Here is a 16,358-nt window from a genome sequence, read left to right on the forward strand (position 1 = left end):
TATTTCCTTTGTCTTCTGTCCTATCCTAGGTAACTGACCAGAGTAGGCCATATATTTCTAGAGTTTGAAATGGAGGCTAAGGAATTGGTTTTCATGCAGGCATCCAACATTTCTGTGTTCCGCTTTCACAATGCACAAAATAAGGTAGATTGCAGATCTAAGGTAAGGCTGGACGATGGTCTAGAAAGTCCTCAAAAACAGTTTCTGACTCGTGCATTCAATAGATACTTATATTAATTGATGCAGAAACTGTGGTAGGTTCCAGGAGTACACCAGCAAAGAGACAGAGACAAACTCCTGCCATTATAGGCCAGTACACACACACTAAACAAATAAGTAAGTGTACACGTAGAATGTAGGGTGGGGACCCTGCTCTTTGTAAAGTAGGGCAAGGGTAATAGGCAGCTCAGGGGCAATGGGAAGGAGGGTCAGGTGACCAAAGATCCCTTAGTGAAGCCACCAAGCAGAGAATTGAAGGCACAGCTCCTACGTGTAATTCTCAGTCAAGGTATGAGCAATCTGCAAGAGGGCGAGATCCCATGCAAAGGCCCTGTGGTGGAGGCCTACTGGTGAGGCGAGGACCAGAGGGAAAACACCAAGCTGGGAACATAACAGGCTACTTGGGGCTTTTTAGCCACTGGAGGGGCTTTATAAAGACCGTTATACATTCCTGGCTGACCATCTGGTTTAAATTAGAGGCTTTTGACAAAAAAAGTTTGTTAAAACTTAATGAGACATGAACTCAGTAGATAAATGTTAGATTATAATTTAAGATGTGGTTCCTTCCTGAGTCTAACCTTTGTTTCCTTTTAGTTTACTGGAGATTCTGGGTATACATCACAGAAATGATCATGTAGTACTTAGCAGATCTCTATAGGCTCTGTAAATGTGGTCATGATCTGGGGGACAGGGGAGGGTCACCGAAATGCTTGACAAGTTCTCTCCTTTTTGGGATTTCCCAATCCTGAAGGGGGCAGTGTCTGTACCTGTATCTCAAAGACAAAGAATGAACCCAATTAACTCATTTTAAGTTAGCTGAAGGAAATCAAGACAACAGAAGACTCGGTTTTTATTTTTTGTATCACTGGGCAGTTAATTCAAACAGTTTCTCAAAATGTTGCTGAATTTCAGCATTTATAGATTCCGTAGACATCTAGAAAAAAATAGGCACGGGGCACAGAACACTAGTCCAGAAAGCAGACCTGCTGAGGTAGAAGTGGGGCTCTAGGCCAGCCTGCCTCACTCTCTGCTTGGGAAGGTAACCCTAAATTCATTTGGGTATGTGTATCTTCACTTTGAGGTTTCTTATGGTCATTAGTGGGTTTAGTAAGTTTTGCCTGCAGAGACCCCCCCCCAACAATGTTCTCTGCACCTACGATGTGAGTGTGCATGAATGTGTATATATGTGAGGGTATGTGTGTGAATGAGTGTATATGAATGTGTGTGTGTGTGAATGGGTGTGTGGCTGTAGATGTGTGAGAGTGAGTGGATGTGTATTTTCTCAGATGACGTAATGAGGTAAGAGCCATACCCAATCTGTGTGAGTGCACGGCTTGGGCTGAGCTCAGAGCATTTCTGTCTCTGTCTATCTATCTCTAGGTCGAGGCCTGGCAGCTTCTAGCCTCCATACAATCTAATCTTCCAAGTTGACTGATTCAATCCAGTTTCTCTTGGCTCTCACTCAATTTCTCTGCTTGGCCTCATACTAACTTTGGCAATACATTCTAATACATCTAATCTGTCTGGCTCCTTCTTACTCTCTCTGTTTTGACCTGTGTCTAACCTGTTCTCTCTGTCACCTGTCTTTGAAAGATGGTCTGGTTAAAACTGCCACATCTTCTCTCTGTGCTTCCCCTACCGGTGCTGTTCCTGTAAGAGTTGGGAATATCGTATCTCTGACTCATTCTGTCAAATCTTTCTCTGATTCATCAGTTTGTCTGCCACTCAATTAGACATCACTTTCAAACATGGGTGCTTCCTTCTACAAACTAATTATACCTTTATTGTTAGGGATTAAAGGTGTGTATTAAGTGTGTGTCTGCAGTCCAGGCAGATCATACTATAATCCCAAGTGTGTCTGCAATCCAGCCAGATTACACAGACCTAGAAAGTCTATGGATGTGATCCTTTGCTAGAGCAGTCATGTTGCTGGATTAAAATTCCTGTATTTGTGTGTGTGTGTGTGTGTGTGTGTGTGTGAGAGAGAGAGAGAGAGAGAGAGAGAGAGAGAGAGAGAGAGAGAGACAGACAGAGAGAGAGAGAGAGAGTGTGTGTGTGAGTGTGTGTGTGTGTTGTTGTTCTGAGGCTGGGTCTTCAGGCATAGCCTAGTCTGGCCTTTTACTCTCAATCCTCTTGCCTTAGTTTCCCAAATGCTAGAATTTGAGGCATGTGTGCCATCATTCCCAGCTTGCATATAAGACTGGAGGAAGAGCAGAGGGCAGTGTTATATAGCAGGAGCAGCTGAGACTCTTTTTTTTTTTTTTAAAGAAACCTGAATGATTTCCTCAAGCCCCTGAATTTATGTGGGGATGAACTTTTGACTTAAATTTTAGGACTGAGAAAGGACGTCACCACAAAAGGCTGTATGTGTAGCCTCCAGGGACCTCCCAGGGCCACTTTTACCTTGGCATTCGCCAGGTTTTGGAGGTCCAAGGTGGTCTAGTCATGGTCTCAGAACTGTTAAGACTCAGAGAAAATGACCATGCTAATCAAGTTCCTAGAAGCTCACGTATACAAATCGGTCTCAATGATTTCCCACAAGAACAGCAAAAGCCTGCAGGACCTGAGGCTCCTCTCTCTGCCCAGCATATTCCTGCCCCACAGCAGGGCATTATCACAGCCAGGCAGTCGGATACTCTGAAGCCATAGGCAGACGTGCTGAGATAGGGACTGCAATGCACAATGCAGTCCCTCCAACTCTTAGGCAATAACACTCTAGTTCCAGTTCAGTGAATGGCATGGCTTACGCACGTGATTCCAACTTCACTAGGTCAGAGATGTGTCAAGTAATAGAGTGACATTAAGTCTTAGTATCTGTGCCTCTTTGGACTGTCCAAGGAAGGAATATCAAACCTGCAGCTTGTGGGCCACATGTGTCTTAGGATAACGTGACTTAATATGTTTGGAGATAACACCACTATACTACAATGTCTCCTGACATGAGAGAGGGAACTGATGGGATCCACTCATGCATTTGCTGAGGCCCAGAGGTGGGTGGGGTCGGGAGCAAAACTGGGAAGCACAGTAACTGCATTATACACAAGAAGCAGCTACTGCTCACGGATATGTGGGTTGTCAATGCAGTGCCAGGCACCTCAAAGCGCTATAAAATCTTTAAGCAACTCATCCACAAGGTGCCACTACCTTATTTTATAGGTGACAAGACAGAAGGGTTAGGTCACCAGCTGAGGCCTCTGGGTAGTAACCTAGCTAGGAGTTAATCTCAGGCCTCCCTTGCCACAGACAACTTTTGCACCCACATTTCACATACGAATACCCGAACTAAATAGTGTTTGAAAAAAATATGCTCACAAATATTCTTCAAATCTAAGGCATCTATGTGAGGACCCGACAGCCTCAAGCGCCCTAAAATGTCCTTAATTTTGGGCAACTTTGAAAGGATGGGCTGGTGTGAATAGTAAAGGCAACAGCAGCATGAAGGCTACTGATTCCTTATCTTTGCTAATGTAGGAAACAACATCCTGAGTCCCGAGGCTGGAGAATGGAACCCAGAGCTTCCTTACATCTCCCTGGTACAGCTCTCACGCATGGCAGGTTCTTGGCAGTTCTTGACCAAGTCTATTGGCTGCTCTTCTTCTCAACCAAAGATGCAAAGTAGTGAATTATGTAGGAGGCCAACTTAGAATGGTGCATCTTCATGAACCATGCAACCTGTAGCCTGTTCTGTAATTCTATCACAGAGTGCCTGGGGGAAACTCTTAACAGCAAAGTCTAAGAAACTGCTGGCTCAGGGAGCTGGGTGTCATAACGTAGTTAATAAAGAATCCAGTGGTAAGAACCAGTGCTGAGTTGCTCTGACACACAGTGCTTAGCAATGTGGTTTCATGTCCTTGCAAGTTTGTAACATTTAATTCCCAATTCTTTGGTTTCTAATCTGCACTTTAGTTTGACTGCCTGTTAGGGCAGTAGACAAGAATTTCTTCTATCTTCTTAAAGAAGCTTAAAGAAACATCACTTTGTTTCTTTGCAGATTTAAAGTCACAGTACCTGTCTTTACATCTCTGCCCACATTACAAGGAGTACTGGGATAACTGAATGAGTTAACACATTAAGCAATGTACCTTCTGAGAGCTCTACGACATGAGTTACAGTAACTGATGAGATTGTTACCAAATTACTGCATGAAGTCTGGCAGGCTAGAAAAGAAGCCCATTCTCTTCCTAAAGATTTAAATCTACACTTTAAAACACATTTATTAAAAAGAACCAAGAAACACTCTCATTCAAAAAAAGGGACCCAATAAGATATGGATTTTTAAGTATTTTTCCTGGAATGGGAAGAGGCATTGTAAGATTAGACGGATCTAAAGGCTCCAGATACAGATGTTATTTAAAAAAACAAAAACAAAAACAAAAAAACCAAAAAACAAAAACAAAACAAAACAAAAACAAAACCAAGCAAAGCAAATAACTGGTCCAACACAACTTTTTAAGACTTTCAAAAATCTATGCAAATGAGAGAAAATTCACTCAGCCATAGGTAATGTCTGAAAATGTATCTTTCACACTCGTTTTATTCCTTCATTGATTCTTTTTAGTATATTTTTAGTTAATGCATGAGTGGTTTTGCCTGCATGTATGCATGTGCAATGTCTGGGTGCCTGGTACAGGTGGAGAGGCCACAAGGTGGCATTGGATTCCCTGAAACTGGAGTTACAGATGGTTGTGAGCTATCATGTGGGTGCTGAGACCAGAACCCAGGTCCTTTGGAAGATCAGCTAGTGCTCTTAAACTGATGAGCCATCTATCCAGCCCCCCTCCAGTGAGTCTTATCAGCTTGGCATTTCTTGAGGATCTTCTTTGTAGTAATTACTAGGTGCCACAGGAGAAAAGAAGATAAAAAGACACACCTTTAAGACAAAGATTACAACCTAACAGAAAAGACTGACATAAGCACACATTTAATTACAGTACAATAAGGCCCAGAAGGAAGATAAAACTAGTCACAACTGGGGTCAGAGGAAGGCTTTAGGAAGAGGGAAGAGAAAAGGCTGGAAGGGGTTCAAGGCTCACAGAGGCTCCACCTGGCTCACACGAGGCAACTGAAAGACAGACAAACAAGAAAAGCGCCACAAAGAAAGGTGTTTGTTCTTGTTGTTAATTTAAGTAGCTAAACATGAAGATGACAACTCCTGGCATGGGGAGAAGGTGAGGAGGGAGGAAGAAGGATACAGATGAAATGAGACTGGTCACTAGGGACTGGTCACTAGGGAATGTTCAGACTGTAGAAGCCAGATCACTCTCTTCTCCATGTACCTGTGTGCCCCAGATTTCTTATTAAAATAGTTCAAAATGAGACATCAAGTGAGCAAGCAAGAGAGAGACAGAAAGCCAGAGATAGACAGGGGAGGGAGGTGGGGTGGGGAAGCACCCAAAGGGGGAGGGAGGCACCCAAAGGGTCCAGGAAGATGGTCAGCTGATGGCACTACGCCTATAAGGAACCTTCTAAGCTCCCAATCAAGTGGACAAAGGGTCACAGCTGACTCCAGGGGGAAGTCAGCACAGCACAGCATGACTGCAGTGGTCAGTGCACCTGTTTTCAGTTCCCCATGCCTTGTTCCTCTCCTCTCCTCTCCTCCCCTCCCCTCCCCTCCCCTCCCCTCCCCTCCCCTCCCCTCCCCTCCCCTCCCCTCCCCTCCCCTCCCCTCCCCTCCCCTCCCCTCCTCTCCTCTCTTCTCTTCTCTTCTCTTCTCTTCATTGGGAAAAAGACCTGAAAGGCTCTGCTGCCAGGCAGCCTGTTGGTAACTCCGGTAAGAATGGAGCAACTGTTTCCTCCATGAATTACTTGTAAAACAACTGCAACTGCAGAGATTAGCTTTTATCACAAGCAAATTTAGAATATACTTTTGCTGCAAAGCTCTAAGAAGCAAGGTTGAGGAAAATCCAAAACCCACATTAACCCCGTCACAAGAAATCCACTCATTAATGTGATAAACCCAGTTTCTTTATCCAAATGAACACACACACACATACACACACACACACACACACACACACAAAACCATGAGCATACACTCTTTCCTCAAAAACAGAAATCACAGGAAAATACTCAGTTTAGACTTTTTATCTTAAAAACTACCTACCAGATCTTTGTATCACCCGTGCAATGGTTTGTACAAGGGCCCATCAACAAACATTTTGCTTTTAGCACTTTTAACCACTGGTAAGAATTTAAGTCAAGCAGTAGGAATATATACTAAAATGTTTTGACTTGAGAGGGTTTGCTCTGAATATTGTGAGTTAATAATATACTAGTATTACATATACTCGTTCCGAAATGTGACATGACAATGTCACTTGCCGTGGTGGTTTGAACAAGAATGCCCCCATGGTCTCATACACTTGGATGCCTGGTCATTAGGGAGTCACACTACTTGAGAAGGGTTGGGAGGCATTGCCTTGTTGGAGGAGGTGCGTCCCTGAGGTGGGCTTTGAGCATCTCCTCCTTTTACTGCCTGAGGATCTGGATGTAGATCAAGCACGTCTGCCTTCATGCAACCGAGTCCCTGGTTATGACAAGGGACTAAACCTCCGAAACTAAGCCAGCCCCAATTAAATGCTTTCTTTTCTAAGAGTTGCCACGGTCATGATGTCTCTTCACAGCAATGGAACACTGAGACACTTACCTTATTTAGGGGGTGTGATATAGGAGCATTCTTACAAAAAAATCACCCCATCTCCCTTTAAAGGCATAGGCTGTTCGGATTTACTTTTTTGCTTTAAGTTGCAAAACAACACATGAATCTGACAGGACAGATGACGCTCTTAGATTACAGACACTAGGACGGAGAAGGCTCCTGACTTGGTTTCACCTTCTCTCCTTCTCAAAAACAGCAACTGTTAATAGTTTAGTGTTGATTTTCCATTTCTAAGGCTACTTTAAATTCCTGGGTGTGAGATCACACAGGAATACAAATTACATTTGTAAACAGGTAATAAATATGCACATACCTACAGTATGTGTAAAACATGTATATATAACAGATACAATAAATATTACACACATGTATTATACATATGTATTATACACAATGTCCCTGCTCCTGAAGTTAGGATAGCTGTTAGATGCTGCTGGTTCCGCGCCTACAATTAAAGTTTACACTGTATTAGAAGGTGGGTCCATCTATCCCAGTGTAAATGTGAGATGGCTCCAGAGAGCTGGGAATAAGGATTCCCACTCACTGTGCATGCCATGGAGTCCTTCTGTGAACAACCTACTTTGCATTCCTCTATGATTGCTTCTAAGTCCTCTGTAGCTTCAACTTCCACACACACACATCCATCTTGAAGATTCCAGGCCCGCCCAGAATTCCTGAAGAATCTCCTTTTCTACACAGAAGATATTTTTGAAACAGGGTTCCTCTTTATATTCTAGCATAAGGGTTTATAAACTATGGCCCAGTACCTGTTCTGTAAATAACGTTGTATTTGAACACAGATACGTTCTTTTACTTATATATTGCCATGGCTTGTTTCATACAGTAGCAGCATAAGAACTGCATCGTTGTGGTTTTTGCTGTCTGGTTTTTCACACACACACACACACACACACACACACACACACACACACAAGAATGTTGATCAATATTAGTATATTTTAAATACAGCCTCCCCCACCCCATCTATCAAAAATTTGGAAGACTTGAATAAAATACTCCATACCTAGTATCTTTATTCAGGCCAAGGGGTCTGGTTTTGCTCCCCTACCCCCCCCCCCCCGCAAAAAAAAAAAAAAGAAGAAGGAAAGAGAAAAGAAACCAATTAAATGTACCTTGGCTCCAACAACAGCAGCAGTGTGCTGGTAAATGCTTAGCAATTTGTTCCCGGGTAGAAGAAGCTCGTACATACGTGGAGTGCTGGATGATTTCCATGGTGTAAATATTCTCATTATGGCCTATTTCAAGCTACAGAAATATAACACCGCTGTACCCAGAGTTGAGAAGAAACAAGCAGAAATACTAGTATAAATCTCTCTCAGGAAACCATGGGTGCTTGGGACACCTACTAACAACAGCCTAAAGTCAGAGACACTAAGGTTCTGTGAGATCCAGTAACCTCCACAAGGCCAAGAGCAGACACAGGCTGGAAGGGATTTTCCTATCTAGCCAGACTCTAGCTACCTCATGAAGAAGTGTTTCCTCCTAAAAGACAGAAGAATGGAGGAAACAAGACGATGTCGTTTGCCAGGCACATGGGAATAAATACCATTTATTTTAATTGTCATCTTCACATGTAGGCCTCTGGTTTCCTTCGCATGTGCTTTCGATGCACACTTTACTAGCAGGTATTGCTTTCTTACGTGACCGTGTTTCACGTACACGTAGAGACAGGAAATGATCTCAACTGAACAGTAGTTACCTATGCTCTTGACTGTGAATTCCAGACAGGCCCTTCGTCTTTTAAAATCATGAATTTCCCAAGGTCCAGAAGAGTTGGGGATGAGATAAAAGGGAGGCTCCAGCATCAAGGTGAAGTCTTACACCAGAACACAAGTGCTCAGAGTTTCGATGCCAGTCCCCTTTTCCCCCAACTGTGGGAGCAAGAGCACGTGTACAGATCATTTCTAATGCGTGACCTAATGTGTCTAAGCTGCTCAATCAGAACACCATAGCCTCTTTGGGTAGAGAATAAAGAAATTGGTTTGCTCTTAGATATATATTTTTGATAATATGTATATAACTTCTATCTCAAATTTGTATAGGTAGCATGAAACAAAGGGAAAAAAATCTAATGCAGGATTCCATCTATCACACGCTGACAACACTGGGCAATTGCTTTCTATTGGCCGAAAAAGGGCCACAGACAGTGCTCACCAGAAATGTGGAGGTGGCAGAATTTAGAGACTAGGACAAGTATTTCAACAAATCCAAGGCTAGAAACCACAAACAGAGCTGAACATAGGGGAAAGGAGGCAAAAACATGCTACCTGATATTTTAAAGATGACCTCTCAACTACTTGGTAATCTTACAGCAACCCCTACACATTTGGCATGGTCTGTTCATACACACCTCCCGGAAACCACAGGTTTGGTTTGCTACATCGACGCAGCAACCCGATGCTTACATGGAAATGGATGTTTACATAAAAACAACCAAGGTACACGTGAACACATGCACACTGAGTTTGCAGAAGCCCAGGGTCACCACAAACTGTGGGGATCTCGCACTCAGTTCTAAAGTGAGGTCCAGAGTGCTCAGAGGTATCAGAGGTTAACTCGCTCCACCGTGCCGGGTGGAATAACCATAAACAAAGTGGTAAACCCAGTGAACTATGCCTCCTAAGCATTGGCCACTTCAGTGGTTCTGAAGTATGCTGCAGAGAAACACAGGTGCGGGTTTTTAGGGCGGTCAAAACCACCTCTAAACAATACAATGTTACATTTTCACCAATATACTTAAAAGTCTTAGGAAGCTACATGACACGGCATACTGCAACGGGCTGAGTGTCTTCTAAGCAGAGATTTGCAGAAAGGTTAAGCAATAACTGTTTTTGAAAATACAAGATTTTTTAAAAATGTTATATTAACTATTATTGGTCTATTCTGAATTATTAAGTATATTAAGTGTCTATATGCTGTATTTATACGCGGCAAAAATCAATAGGTAAAATCCATATAACAAAGGTTCCTTAGGCGCGCAGCCCGTCCTAAATCCAAAAGTTCGGCAACTTCTGCTTGGAAGCTGTCATGCGTGCTGCAGGGAGATGTGGGGTTCTAGTGCTCCGGTCTGGCCAAGTAGTACAGTCCCGTTGTCCTTGGGTTTCTTAATCAATCACCTTGGACTCTATGCCCAACCCTTCCACTGAGGGAGTCTCTCAATCTCACCCCACCTGCCTTGGCCCGGTGTTGGGGACTCCAATCTGCCGGGCACAATCGCTCCTTTCTATCCTGTGGGCCAGGCCTGGTAGACGGACACCCGAGCCGTGCGGCCCTCACACCAAGGCGAGAACTCCCGGGGCGCCCAGTAGAGCCACTCCCAGTCTAAAGCGACGCAGGCTGGGGAACAGGCAGAGAGGTCACCCCAGAAGCCAGCTCCACGGCCACTCCCCAGCTCGCCCCGTGTCCCCGGGTCTACATCGTGGGAAAGGCCTGCACAGACGCCCCGGGGCCGCGTGGTACTCACCGCTCACAGTGGGGCTCCACGAGCACACAGCGGGTGCTACCAAGGACCCAGGCCGATTCCGTGCTCCTCCCACTGAGTGGTCCTCAGACGCTCCGGCCGCGAGGCGGGACCGGTGGGAGAGGAGGCCGGAACCAGCTGCTGCAGGAGAGGGGCGGGGTCTGGGCCTCACTACGCCCCCCGAGGGGCGGAGCCTGGGCACCTCCTCCCTTCTGAAGCTGCAGGCTAAGGCTGAAGCTGGCAGTCTGTTCGGGGTACGCCCTCCCTTCGGAACCTTCCGATCTTGGGAGACGGGAGGAGTCTAGGGCCTATTCCGCCCCAAGGCCCAGATCTGACTTGAGGTTGCGGCCAAGGGGCAGAGCTTGGGAACACCTCTTCTTTCCTGAGCCTGAAGGCAGGCCATACCGAGGGACGAATCCCACATCCCTACCTGAACAACCTAAGGGCCTTATGTTGAGGAGGTGGGCACCGTCCCACCCCCAGATCCAGAAAATCTTGGCCACGGGCGGGGCGGGGAGGGACCTAGGACGCGCTCCACTCCTCTGTGTACCGCCCAGGCCCGAAGGCCTGATGCTGAAGGCCATTGATTTTCGTGGCCCCACCCATAGGCGGGAGAAACTGGCCCCGGGGCTGCTTCCAGCTTTTCTGGTGGCTCAGTCCCAGGAAGTGTAGAGCCCATTTCTAGGCTTTTCCTCCTCAGGAGCATGGGGAAGGCTGACTGTCGCCCAGGAGGGGCAGAGTGTGACGTGTAACTGCTTTACTAGTGCAGGAAGCCAGAAGAAGAAAGGAATTAGTTAGGATTTCAGTTGCTGCGATGAAACGCCATGACCAAAAAGCAAGCTGAGGAGAAAAGGGTTTATTTGGCTTACACTTCGAATTCATTGGAGGAAGTCAGGACAGGAACACAAGCAGGGCTGGAACCTGGAAGCAGGAGCTGATGCAGAGACCATGGGGGTACTGTTTAATGCCTTGCTCAGCCGGCTTTCTTATAGAACCCAGGACTACCAGCCTAGGGATGGCACCGCTTGCTCTCCTTGGGCTGGGCCCTCCCCCATTGATCACCAATTGAGAAAATGCCTTACAGCTGGATCTCATGGTGGCATTTTCTCAACCGAGGCTCCTTCCTCTCTGATGACTAATTTGTGTCAAGTTGACCCACAAAACCAGCCTGTACGGTAATCTTTCTCCACCTTTATTTTAAATGCTTGGCGGTAAGTACAGGCGTCATTTTCTGAGTACCTCAGTACGCAGCATAATCAGTCATTTCCCTCCACCAGTGTCCCCACCTCTTCCAACTTGCCCTTCACTTCACTTCCAGTTATTGTTTTGCTTTAGATTTCTTCGTGAGGTTTTACTTGATTTGGGATTTTGGTTTGGTTTTGAGACAGATACTCATGGGTCCCATGCTGGCTTAGAGCTAGCTCTTTGTTTGGTGGAACTCCCCGACCTTGCACTTCCTACGACCACCTTTAAAGTGCTGGGATTGCAGGTATGCCCCACCATGCCCAGCTCTTTAAAAAAGTCAGTTTCTCTGTTTTTACTTGCACAAAGCATGGGACGTGGGCATCAGGAACACACTGGAAAAACAGGACCTCAAGATTTCTGTAGCTTAAACAGAATGCAAAATTTCTATGTATAAAACTTGTTTTTAGCCTACAGCAAGCCATTATAGCACATGCTGTCCACCGTTCTAAAGTCTGAGCTGTGAGACTGAGCGGGGGTTCCGTACATGCTTAGTAGTTCAGCCTCTCAAGTCAATGTGAATTCAGAGATATGATTAGCTCTAGATGAAAGGCTGTAAGGTTTTAATGCCTATGATGTCTTATGGAGAGCAGAGTCTTCCAAAGCTAGTACAGTTTGTTGAAGAAGTCATGATTGGAGCAGGGGCTCCTGCATCAAAAGTTTAAGCCTCAGCAGCAGCCGGTAGGTGCAGCGCTCCTTGTTTCTGTGAAATAGCTAACTGCTGAGGCCGGCCTTGCATTTTGGAAGGAAATTTGTTAAGATATATAAAGGAGATGTCAAACAACAGGATTTTCAAAACAGGCTATTTATACGGAGATGAAACACTTCATCCTGCAGGTAAGCTTCTTAAAACAGAAAGTAAATGACTCAAAATAGGTTTCAGGAAGTCCCTAAAACTGACCAGAATCACTCCCTGCTTCAAGTGTATATAAGCAGTAAGAATTGTTCAGAGTCACTCTCAGAGAAGCCAATCTGCCTGGAAGAAGCAAAGTCTAGCAGAGTTACCTGGAAGAGATTCAGACCAACTAAGCCACCTAGGAAAAAAAAAAAAAAAAAAAAAAACCTCTCCAAAATACTGAATTGCTTGTGGGATGTGCATTGTGTTCCAGGTTTTTAGTTTTTGTGAACTGTCATCCACACTAGGGTGGGCTTAGTGATACAGATGTCTCTGAGTAATTTCTGCTCCTATCAGTAACCCCTCACATATTTCTGTAACACAAAACTCATTGGTTCGATAGGTTGGCCTTTGACAGTGTCTGTACTTTGATCTCTGATCAGTTTCCTGTCTGGCATGAGTAGACATTATTTCATATCTCTCTAGGATTGGTGTCTCAGCATTTCCCCCAGGGCATCTATGGTGCATTTAAAGCAACCACAATGCCCTGATAACAATCTGCCAGTTGCCAAGAGAAGCTGCTTGGTAGATAGAGCCTCACCCAAGGAAGTAGGGTACAAAGAACATGTTTGGCAGTTGTCGAGCTCTGGCTCCCAGTAGCTTAGCTTATCAGGAGGGAAAGTGAGCATTTGAAGTAAAGTCTTATCATCTGAGCTTAATCTCTAGCCAGATGTCAATGGGGGGAGAGTTGGTCCTCATCTGTCTGACCAATCTATACAGTAATGCTCTTACCATGTACTGCTCCCACTAGAAGTAGAGACCCATGGTTGAACCTTCACATGTCACTCAATTCAGCTCCTCCAACCACCACTGAAGAACTGGCCGGTCTGAAGTGTGACATAGTGGATTCAGACCTCAGTATATCTGACTTTTGTGTTTTTGTTTATGCCTTGCCCATCATGCTACATAATGTTACCTATACTTAATTTTGTCTTATACTTATTTTTGAAGAGGAGGTATAATTTCTGTATTCCAAGAGAAGAGACTTTTCACCCACTTCTCAAATTCCATTCACATTCAGTGAACAATGTTTTTTCTTGGATGCCCACATATGTTATATGATGTTCACCACAAAACCTGACGGACAATAACTTTAGCATCCCCTGGGTATTAAGGTGAGAGTCCATGAAAGGTTGAGAGTAGTCAAGCTGACTTTGACTTGTTCTGAGGCAGGCCTATCTTAAGGCTCAGTGACAACATGACTATAACTGATAACCTGTGAAGAAAACAATTCAATCACAGATATGAAGAGAAAGGAGACAGCTAAGCATGCTTGGCAACATCTGGGAGGCTCCTATACCCTTCTTCTCAGCCGCTCTTTGCATTAATGGCACGATATTTGGGAACATAGCGGCCTCTTTTCCATTGCTGTCCTTGCTACCTCTCTGTGCTATTTAACTGTGGTGATTAATCTTAGAAAATTTAATCTCATATAGGCTTTCCAACTCTGTGCTTTCATGATTCAAGTCTTCATTTTTGGATCCTCTGTTTGAGGCCCATCCATGATACTCTTGTGCATCTTGTGTCTTATATCACTCTGTAAGGTGATAAGTTTTCCTTTGTTATCATGCAAACTCCCTGCCACTCCAAGATGAAGTCTGCGATGTCTCCACCATCTGAAATGTATTATCAAAAATAAATTTTGGTCCCCATACAGGGTAGTATCCGTTATTTATTTCTGTAACTTAACCTTCTTCTGATCTTCACACTCTTCATTTCTAGTCGTGTGGAGCATCGTCACCGGATTTCTCAAGGCAGTTGTCAGTCATCATATCTCAAGTGGGAGTTTAGTGTCCTCTCTTAACTCTCTGTCCATCTACCTAGTTTCTATGTTGTCCTGACTCTTGCATCTTGAATTTGAATTTCATGGTCGGTTGTGAAAGGTGAACATTCAGGGGCTTGAGAACCACGAGACCATGCTTACACAGAATCTGCCTCCTAAATACTAGTCATGGTAGGAAAAGTTGTAGTACCCTAGCAGAGTGTATATGTTTTGTGACTTTCTGAGATGAAACTACTTAAGTATTGTGGGTGCTCAGTTCTACTTTACTGGCCAGCAGCAGAAGAACCTTAAGGAAAAGTTACCATATTCAGCTAGAAACATTACTTTCCATGGCTTTACCATGAGAAGAGTAATGATTTTCATGAGTGCCTTAGTTTGGTTTTTGTTGCTGTGATAAAACACTGACCAAAAGCAAGTTGGGCAGGCCAGGGCTTATTTTATCTTCTGCTTCAAGGTGGAAGTCTGTCGCTGAGGGGAGTCAAGGCAGGAACCTGGAGATAGGAACTGAAGCAGAAGCCATAAAGGAATGCAGCTTACTGACTTACTCCCCATGGCTTGCTCTACTTGATCTCCTTTCATTTTGTTTTTGTTTTGTTTTTAAAGATCTATCTATTTTATTTATACGAACATGCGGTAGCTGTTTTCAGACACACCAGAAGAGGGCGTCAGATCCCATTACAGATGATTGTGAGCCACCATGTTGTTGCTGGGAATTGAACTCAGGACCTCTGGAAGAGCAGTCAGTGCTCTTAACCACTGAGCCATCTTTCCAGCCCCCATACTTGTACAACTCAGGACCACCTGCCTAGGTGCCACAGTGCCCAGCCCCGAAACCCATCAATACTTAATAATAATAATAATAATAATAATAATAATAATAATAATAATAATAATAAAATACCCCACAGACTTGCCTAAAGGCCAATGTGACAGAGGCTTTTTCTCTCTTGAGATTCCCTCTTCCCAGATCACCCTTGCTTTTTGTCAGGTTCACAGAATACTAACCAGCACATTTGGAGGCCTGTTTAGCTCTTAGGACTGCTGCCTCTTTCTGTTCCACACTGACTCCATCACAGTGATATGGGGTGTGGGAGCACATTCTGAGAAATGCATCCCTAAGATTTCTTGATCAGTAGGCGCTAGAATATGTGGTCGGAGTTGCATGGCAGCCTCTTGTGGATTAAAATGTGGTTACAAGGTGCATTATTACACTGGACTTTTCATTTTGGTGAAAGATTCTAAGAACTCTATCTAACTGACTGTACCGTGCTATACAGTGTATAGTGTGCTTTCGTATGTGCATTATTTCATAGGGAGGGAGGAAGGGGTATCAGAGAAAGCTTTATCATACTGCTTCTCAAGCCTCAGAGTACCCTGAAAACATAAACACTACACTCATAAAGAGGCTGGTTTGACACAAAATGTGGTTAGAAGTTCACCTTTTGAGAAACACTGGTGATATTTCTCAGAATCACCAGAGGACACATTAAAAATATAGCTTCCCATGTACCCTGTCCTAAAGTGTCTGATTCATTATCTTGTGGATGGGATTTGTTTTCAGATTCCGAGGAAGCTAAGATTTTGCCACACACAGTTCTGTTCTACCATGCTCATAGACAGGCACTGGGGACCTGCTATCTAGATATACTTCATGAGGGTAGGGAAGCATGCCAGTTTGTTCCTTATCTGGCACACGGAGCCTGACACATCACAGATGCCAGCATGGGGTTGCTGACTCTGGCCTGCTGTCACCACCTCTCCACTGCTTGCTCATTGGCTCCTGTTAGCCTCCACACTGTTCAGGTTTCTCTTGCATAACACAGAGGAATAGAATTTGTCAATGAACAAAGTATAAAGTGTTTCCTCTGAATTCCTTATTGAGATATCTACTTTTTTCTTCATCCGATGTGTGTCCCTTTCCATGACAGGAAAAATCGAAATTAATACTTTTTTGTTCTAAAATGCAAAAAGCCACCACCATAAGGAAAGGCAGCAGTGTCTTTGTGCCATATAATATTCAAGCCTGCCCCTCACCCAATCTGCCACATACGTAATTTCCTGCTCTTTCTTCCTGCCTAGG

The 16,358-nt window shown here is 44.4% G+C and overlaps 1 protein-coding gene across 2 annotated transcripts in view; it reads right to left on the reverse strand.

Annotated features, from left to right (window-relative positions):
- Positions 1-10,525, reverse strand: part of Aco1 (aconitase 1) — a 55,056-nt gene extending 44,531 nt beyond the window's left edge. For both annotated transcript variants that reach the window (XM_076935172.1, XM_034503026.2), the window contains exon 1: positions 10,362-10,525. The gene's annotated coding sequence lies outside the window, so the exon portion shown is untranslated. The remainder of the gene's footprint in view (positions 1-10,361) is intronic.
- Between the last annotated feature and the right edge of the window lie 5,833 nt (positions 10,526-16,358).

Source organism: Arvicanthis niloticus, chromosome 5, assembly GCF_011762505.2.
Source record: "Arvicanthis niloticus isolate mArvNil1 chromosome 5, mArvNil1.pat.X, whole genome shotgun sequence".
In the NCBI taxonomy this organism is placed as follows: domain Eukaryota; kingdom Metazoa; phylum Chordata; class Mammalia; order Rodentia; family Muridae; genus Arvicanthis; species Arvicanthis niloticus.